Raw genomic sequence first — 8,988 nt, forward strand, 5'->3', positions numbered from 1 at the left:
TCCATGACCTAATTTAACTGATGACGAATTTTTGAAATATTTTGGGTTGATTGATTAAAGATATTTATACCTTAAGAATAAACGTTAAATTTCGCAGTGATGTAATAAATTTTTGAATGATATCAATAATTTCGGTCGCCAAATCTAATTTTATTCAATACCAATTTAATACTTTATAGCGAACAAATTAGCGTTTATTATCAAAAGGTTAAAAATAAAAATAAAAAAATAAAAACTGTACAAACATACCTGTGAAATAGATTTCTTAGTTATATGATCTATCCCATTCATAAGATAGTCGGTTTAATTGGTTTTCCATGGCTACATAGGCGTAACCTCGAGCATTCAGTGTTTTTTCTTCTAAACATATGAACGGTCCGTCTCTGCATAAAGTAACAAATTCGGTGTTTGAATAGGTTTGATTATTTGAACATTTACCTCCATGTGACCATTTTCCGCATTTGTGACATCTTTCTAAGTGTCGTGCTCTTCTTTTCGCTGCGGATTTTGATTTTCCTTTACCAAATTGTGACTTATTATCTTCGCATCTGGATTCTTTTCTAACTTCGTCAAATCTTTCTCTGATTACTGATACTATTTCACTCGGAAGTGTGTCATTATTACGTTTAGTGATCAAAGCGTGTAGCATTAGACCATGGTTTAGTTCACAGGCAGTCTTCATATCGTAAAAACCTAAAAAAAATAAAAATTCAGAATGGGGGGAGAAGACTAGTTCTTTAGGGTCTGCTAGGGAAAGACCATTCGGGTTCCATTTTCGAGAACTACACGAAAACAGACAATCTAACTCTAACAGAAATACATAAACCCCTATACTTAGTTGAAATTGTGATTAACATTATTTTCAATTGAATCATCAACAACTTGTATATCTTTGACTTTTACTTCAATCCATTTGTTGATTTCCTCCGTAACTTTCACAAATTCAACTAACATTGCCTTTTCTTTTGACGATAAATTGGATATTAATCGGTTATATAACTTAAAGTTTTCTTTAATCTTAGCATCGTGAATCCGTTTATAAAGTTTCTTCGTTGAACTGTTAAAAATGGGTTCATCTAATTTCGTATCATCAACGGCATTCCTTGTGATTGGATCATCATTAAGTGTTTCTTCATCTTCCCCACACTTATGCATTTTTATTGGTCTAACAGTTTTGGTTGGTGGAGATCTAAACTTTCGGTTCACAAAGGTGATCGATGTATCACTATCCCTAAGTGTCATTCTACCTTCTCTTACATCAATGAATGCCTCGGTGGTTGCTAAAAATGGGCGACCTAGAATTAGAGGAATATCAAGGTTTTCCTCCATATTAATCACTATGAAGTTTGCAGCAAAGGTCAAACTTCCCACATTAACAAGTAAATTATTTGCTATTCCAACCGGGTGTTTAATGGTTTGGTCAAATGATTGAACACCTATTTTGGTTGGTTTTAATTTACCCATGCCTAATCTTTTGTATAAGGAAAGAGGCATAATATTTGCACTTGCTCCTAAATCTGCGAGTCCATTATATACAGCACCATCATTAAGCAAGCAAGAAATGATAAATTCACCCGGGTCTCCTGCTTTAGTAAGTCGAGTTGGTTTGTAAACCTTTTTCGGGTGTTCTTTCCTTGGTTCTTTCATTTCTATTTGAATTTCTTGTTCACATTTTTCTTCGTTTTTTGGAATGGGAGGTTTGTATAACAATTCTTCTTCATCACTCAAATTTGAATCCTCCTTATATTCTAATTTTGATTTTTCATATGTTGTTGATAACATATTTATGTTTTCATTTTGAAGGTTTTCTTGGGTGGTGAAATTATGATTAACTTCATTGTCAACTTCCATCGGACCATGTATGTAATGTTTAACTCTGTGACCATTAACTTTAAATTCAATCCCATTTGAATTTATTAATTCTATCGTTCCGTATGGGAAAACTCTTTTGACTATGAATGGTCCAGACCATCTTGATTTCAATTTTCCAGGAAATAGCTTGAATCGTGAATTGAAAAGAAGAACTCTGTCTCCTTCTTTAAATTCTTTTGAACTTTTGATTCTTTTATCATGCCATTTCTTCGTTCTTTCTTTATAGATTAATGAATTTTCGTATGCTTCATGTCTTAATTCTTCTAATTCATTTAGTTGACTTAATCGTAGACGTCCAGCTTCATGTAAATCAAGATTACATGTCTTCAAAGTCCAAAATGCTTTATGTTCAATTTCTACTGGAAGATGACATGCTTTTCCATAAACAAGTCTAAAAGGTGTGGTTTCAATTGGAGTTTTGTAGGCTGTTCTAAAAGCCCAGAGTGCATCCTCCAATTTAATGGACCATTCCTTCGGATTTGATCCTACGGTTTTCTCTAGAATACGTTTTAAAGCTCGGTTGGTATTTTCAACTTGTCCACTTGTTTGTGGATGATATGCAGTGGAGATTTTATGAGTTACTCCATATCTTTTGAGAGCTTTCTCAAGTTGATTATTACAAAAATGAGTACCCCGATCACTTATTAAAGCTTTCGGTGTTCCAAACCTTGCAAAAAGATGTTTTAAAAAATTGACTACAACACGTGCATCGTTAGTTGAGAGAGCTTGTGCTTCCGCCCATTTAGATACATAATCAATGGCTACGAGAATATAGAGATTATTATGAGATTTTGGAAATGGACCCATAAAGTCAATACCCCAAATGTCAAATACTTCACATACTTGAATGACATTTTGTGGCATTTCATCACGTTGACTTATTTTTCCGGCCCTTTGACAAGCATCACAGGATTTGTAAAGAAGGTGTGCGTCTTTGTAAATTGTAGGCCAATAGAATCCAGCATCATAAACTTTTCTTGCTGTTAGTTGAGGCCCATAATGCCCTCCTATTGGTCCTGTGTGACAATGGTTTAAAATTTTACTAGCTTCATCTCCGAATACACATCGGCGTATTATTCCATCTGGACAACTTTTAAACAGATGTGGATCTTCCCAAAAATAGTGTTTTATATCACTGAAGAATTTCTTTCGTTTTTGGTACGATAATCCTTTTTCAAGGAATCCACAAACTAAGTAGTTTGCATAGTCTGCAAACCATGGTATTTCATTATAATCTATCTTCAATAGATATTCATCAGAAAAGTTGTCTTGTATGGCCGATTCATTTAGAACTTCTAATTCGGGATTTTCAAGACGAGAAAGATGATCAGCGGCGAGATTTTCTGCTCCTTTTTTATCTCGAATTTCAATATCGAACTCTTGTAAGAGTAAGATCCAACGGATTAATCTTGGTTTAGCATCTTGTTTCGAAAATATGTATCTAAGAGCAGAATGGTCGGTATAGACCACCGTTTTTGCTAGAACGAGATATGAACGAAATTTGTCAAAAGCAAAGACAATAGCAAGGAGTTCTTTTTCAGTAGTTGTGTAATTTGTTTGTGCTCCTTATAACGTCTTACTAGCATAATATATAGGTTGAAATCGTTTTTCAATCCTTTGTCCTAAAACGGCTCCCATTGCAAAATCACTTGCATCGCACATTAGTTCAAATGGTAGATTCCAATTTGGTGTAATCATGATCGGCGCATTAGTTAGTTTCTCTTTAAGAATATTAAAAGATTTGATACACTCATCTTAAAAGATGAATGGAGCATCCTTTTCTAGGAGTTTATTCATAGGAGTGGCAATTTTAGAAAAATATTTTATGAAACGTCGGTAAAAACCGGCATGCCCTAGAAAACTCCTAACTCCTCTAACATTGGTGGGATGTGGAAGTTTAGCAATTACATCTACTTTAGCTCTATCCACTTCAATTCCTTCCTTCGAAATTTTATGACCAAGAACGATGCCTTCTTTAACCATGAAATGGCATTTCTCCCAATTAAGTACTAGATTTGATTGTTCGCATCTAATAAGCATTCGTTCAAGATTAGCTAAACATGATTCAAATGTATCACCGAAGACTGAAAAGTCATCCATGAAAACTTCCATGCATTCTTCTATCATGTCGTGAAAAATCGCCATCATACACATTTGAAAGGTTGCAGGGGCGTTGCAAAGTCCAAATGGCATGCGTTTGTAAGCAAAAGTACCATAAGGGCACGTGAATGTGGTTTTCTCTTGGTCCTCGGGTGCTATTGGAATTTGAAAATATCCAGAAAATCCATCTAGAAAACAATAGTAACTATTTCCGGCTAATCTTTCCAACATTTGATCAATGAAAGGTAAGGGAAAGTGATCTTTTCTGGTGGCGTCATTTAATTTTCTATAATCAATACATACACGCCATCCTGTTACAGTCCTAGTAGGAATAAGCTCATTTTTTTCATTTGTAATGACAGTCATGCCACCCTTCTTAGGCACGCATTGAACTGGGCTTACCCATGGACTATCAGAAATTGGATAAATTAGACCTGCGTCTAGCAGTTTAATAATTTCTTTTTTAACTACATCTTGCATATTAGGATTTAGTCTTCGTTGGCGTTGCACATACGTTTTATGACCTTCTTCCATAAGGATTTTATGTGTGCAATATGAAGGACTTATTCCTTTAATATCATGAATCTTCCATGCAATGACTGGTTTATGAGCTTTCAACACAGAAATGAGTTGTGATTTCTCATTTTCAGTAAGAGAAGACGATATTATTACAGGTAATTCAGATTCACCATGTAAATAAGCGTATTTCAAATGGTTTGGAAGTGGCTTTAACTCTAATTTCGGTGGTTCTTCTATCGATGATTTATATCGATATCTGTCTTCTTCTTTTAGCATTTGAATTTCTTCTGTTGTTGGTTCATATCCATTACCTATAAGTGTAGCTAACATTTCAGCTTCATCAATTTGTTCTGTTCCTTCTCCTAAAGAACATTCTCCTGTTCCTTGTAATTCTGGAAATTCTTCTAATAATTCTGCATGTGCATCTATAGTTTGAATATAATAACATGTATCATCTGCAGATTGTGGTTGTTGCATTGCTCTATCAACTGAAAAGGTAACACTCTCGTCTTCTATACTTAGGGTCAATTTCTGACCGAACACGTCTATCATTGCTTTAGCCGTGTTTAAGAATGGTCTTCCTAATATGAGAGGAACTTGAGAATCTTCTTCCATGTCCAGAACAACAAAATCTACTGGAAATACTAAAGTACCAACTTTAACTAGCATGTTCTCCATTATCCCTCTAGGATATTTTATTGATCGATCGGCTAGTTGTATACTTATTCTGGTTGGTTTCAATTCTCCAAGGTCTAGTTTAGCGTATAGTGAATACGGCATTAAATTTATACTAGCACCTAAGTCTGCCAATGCTTCTATTGAACTAAGACTACCCAGAAAACATGGAATTGTGAAACTTCCTGGATCAGATAATTTTTCTGGTATCTTATTCAACAGCACTGCTGAACAATTAGCATTCATGGTAACAGCCGAGAGTTCTTCCATTTTCTTTCTATTTGAGATTAGATCTTTCAAGAATTTAGCATATCTAGGCATTCCTGAAATCACATCAATGAAAGGAAGATTTACATTTATCTGTTTAAACATATCCAAGAATTTGGATTGCTCGGCTTCAAGTTTCTCTTTCTTCATTTTACTCGGGTAAGGAAGTGGTGGTTGGTATGGTTTAACATAAGGTTTAGCCTTAACTGTGTTATCTTCATTAACCTTCTCAACTACCGGTTCTTTTTCCTTATCTTGATCAGGTTGTGGTTCTTGTAGAGTAGGAATAGCTTCATCAGAAGTTACAGGTATTTCAGGTGATTTAAGTGTTGTACCACTTCTTGTGGTAATGGCTTTAGCTGTTTCATTCCGGGGGTTAGTATTTGTATCACTAGGTAGACTTCCCGGTTTTCTTTCACCTATTAACCTTGCTAGGTTACTTACTTCTTGTTTAAGGTTTTGAATAGAAGCTTGTTGATTTCTAAATGCTTGAGCATTTTGTTCATTAGTTTGTTTTTGAGATGTGAAAAACTGCGTTTGAGTTTCAACTAGCTTCGTCATCATATCTTCTAAATTCAGCTTTTTATCATCGGTTTGTTGTGGTGGTTTGTTTTGAAAATTAGGTCTTTGCTGATTGTAATTATTATTGGATACTTGTTGATTGCTAGGACCTTGTTGGTTGTTGTATGGAATATTTATGTTATAGTTCTGGTTTTGATTGTAAATAGGTCTTGGCGGTTGATAATTATTCTGATAATTATTTCCAGGCCTTTGGTTTATGTATGAAATATTCTCTCTTTGTTCCATTGTTAGTTCAATACTGAGACAATCTTTTGTCAAATGTGGTCCTCCACACTGCTTACAACTAATTCGTATTGAGTGAATATCTTTAGTCATCTTTTCCATTCGTCTCTCCACATCATCTATCTTTGCGGAAATGGAATCTAAGTCATGGCTAGAATCGGCTCTAGCTGCTTTAGATGATCTAACGATATCTTTTTCTTGGTGCCACTCATGTGAGTGGGAAGCAGTACTATTAATAATTTTGTAAGCATCAGTTTCGGTTTTCTTCATAATAGAACCACCAGCTGCTATATCTATGTCTTTCCTTGTAGTGATGTCGCATCCTTGGTAGAATATTTGTACTATTTGACAGGTGTCTAAACCATGTTGCGGACATCCTCTTAACAACTTTCCAAATCTAGTCCACGCCTCATATAGAGTTTCATTCGGTTTCTGTGTGAACGTAACAATTTCTCCTTGAAGTCTTACGGCTTTAGATGCCGGAAAGAATTGTTTAAGAAATTTTTCAACTAAAACGTCCCATGTATCAATCGCCCCTTCAGGTAACGATTCCAACCAATCTTTGGCTTCTCCCTTTAAAGTCCAGGGAAATAACATGAGATATATCTGTTCACCCTCTACTTCTCAGATTTTAAATAGTGTGCAGATCCTATTAAAGGTACGTAAATGTTAATTTGGATCTTCCTTCGGCGCACCACTAAATTGGCATTGATTAGTCACCATGTGTAGAATTTGTCCTTTGATTTCATAATCTGGCGCATTAATGTCTGGATGAGTAATTGCGTGACTTTGGCCAGTGCGTTTAGCTCTCATTCGGTCTTCCATACTTAAAGGTTCCAGATTCTCCATAATTGAATTTGTTGAATCGGAATCACTAGAGGATTCTGATTTAATGGTTCGTTCCTCAACAATCTCTGTTTGAATGATTGGTGGTTCCGGAGGAAAATTTAATGGTTCAGGATCTATGAATCATCCCTGAATATTCTCCGGATTCTCAATTGTGAGGTCGGGTTCAAAAAATGGATTATCGGAAATTTGAACTGGAGTACTTGGTCGACTGGATGACGATTCTAAAGAAAAATCAACGGCAGTAATATTTGCTAAATGTCTTGATCTAGTTACAGGTGGTGAACGTACAAAAGGTGGTGAACGTCTTGCTCGGTGCATTCACTGAATATCCTATTAGTTTTTAAAAGGAAAGAAAAATTATAATAAGTTATCCAATCAATAGACTTTTCTGATTTTGCCCACGTTTTGAATAGCCAAAAGATGCAGCAGAGGGACAGGATTAGTTTGGTCTCAATATAATTGAGGACTGTTTGGCTCCAATAACCCGGTCCACGTACAAATCCAACTATTACTACGAACCAGAAAATTTTGATGTCTATCAATTTAACCACTTAAAATAAATTTTCGTAATTTTAAGAAATTTAGATAAGAAGTAGAATAAAAATCTATGTCCTAAAAACTAGAATAGCGAGAAATAAGAAAGAAAAAGAGTGTCGAAAAAGGTCGAAAAAGAAAAATGGTTGAAAAATAAAAGGTGACGGAAAAATAAAAGAAACTTATAAAAATTAAAAACACTTGACTAACCTAACCTTATTACCACAACTAACTTAAAATTATAATCGCAAATTGAGATTACTAATTGGAATGATAATTGATACATAGGTAAAAGTCGTCTAAAAATATTAAAGCTTGCAGGAAAAACTAAATCCCAAATGGAAATAACTTAAAAAGAAACTAAAACTTAAAAAGGCGTCGCAAAATTCTAAAGTACCTAAATCTTAGTCTAAAGAAAAAGCATTTAAGAAATTCTACGGCAAAGCCTAAAAATCTAGAAGTAAAAATAACTATGGCAAAAACTAAGTTTAAAACTAAATATGAGCTAAAAATACAAATATTACGCTAAAACGATTAAAAAGGGACAAAATATAAAAATAAACTAAAAGTTGTAAAAAGTACAATTTTTATAAAAATATTATTTTTATATTATTTATTTTATAAAACTATTAATTTATATATATAATAAAACTAATTAAAATTTAAAATACAATTTAATTTAAAAACTTAAACTAATTATATTAATAATTAAGTAATTAGGGTTTATTAATAATAATAATTAATAATTACCCGTAATAAATGCTGATTAGGGTTTCTGTCGGTGTCAGGGTGGCTCCGCGAGTTACGGTATTCCAAGCAGCAAACTCCGCGAGTCGCGGGGTTCCAATTTTCAACTCAGGTACAGTTTAAAATTTGACGTGTTTTTTTTATTTTATTTTATTTTATTTTATATTTTTTTTCTGTTTTCTGTTTTAAAATCTAAAATATTTATATAATAAAAACTTATATTTTTATAAAATAAAAATAATGAAACTTTATAAAACTTAAATATTTAACAAAATCTTAAAAAAAAATATAACTTTTTTTTTTCTTTTTATATTTTCGAATAATAAAAAACGTATTTTTACAAAAGTGAATTTTAATAAAAGTAAACTAAAAATAAAAATCTTTTTTTTTATAATTATTAGCGTTGCGCTTCCGGCTTTTAAGCTAGATTGTTCCCCGGCAGCGGCGCCAAAAATAACTTGATGTTAAAGCTAAGGGGTATAAAATACTATTAAATTTTAGAAGGAAATACTATTAAATATGATACAATTTTACACAAGATATTTATTTATTTATAGAATGGATATACTTAAACCTTACTACAACACTTATAGGCAGTGTACCTAATCGTACAGTAGTGTA

The sequence above is a fragment of the Rutidosis leptorrhynchoides genome, chromosome 11 (assembly GCF_046630445.1).
Source record: "Rutidosis leptorrhynchoides isolate AG116_Rl617_1_P2 chromosome 11, CSIRO_AGI_Rlap_v1, whole genome shotgun sequence".
Taxonomy (NCBI): domain Eukaryota; kingdom Viridiplantae; phylum Streptophyta; class Magnoliopsida; order Asterales; family Asteraceae; genus Rutidosis; species Rutidosis leptorrhynchoides.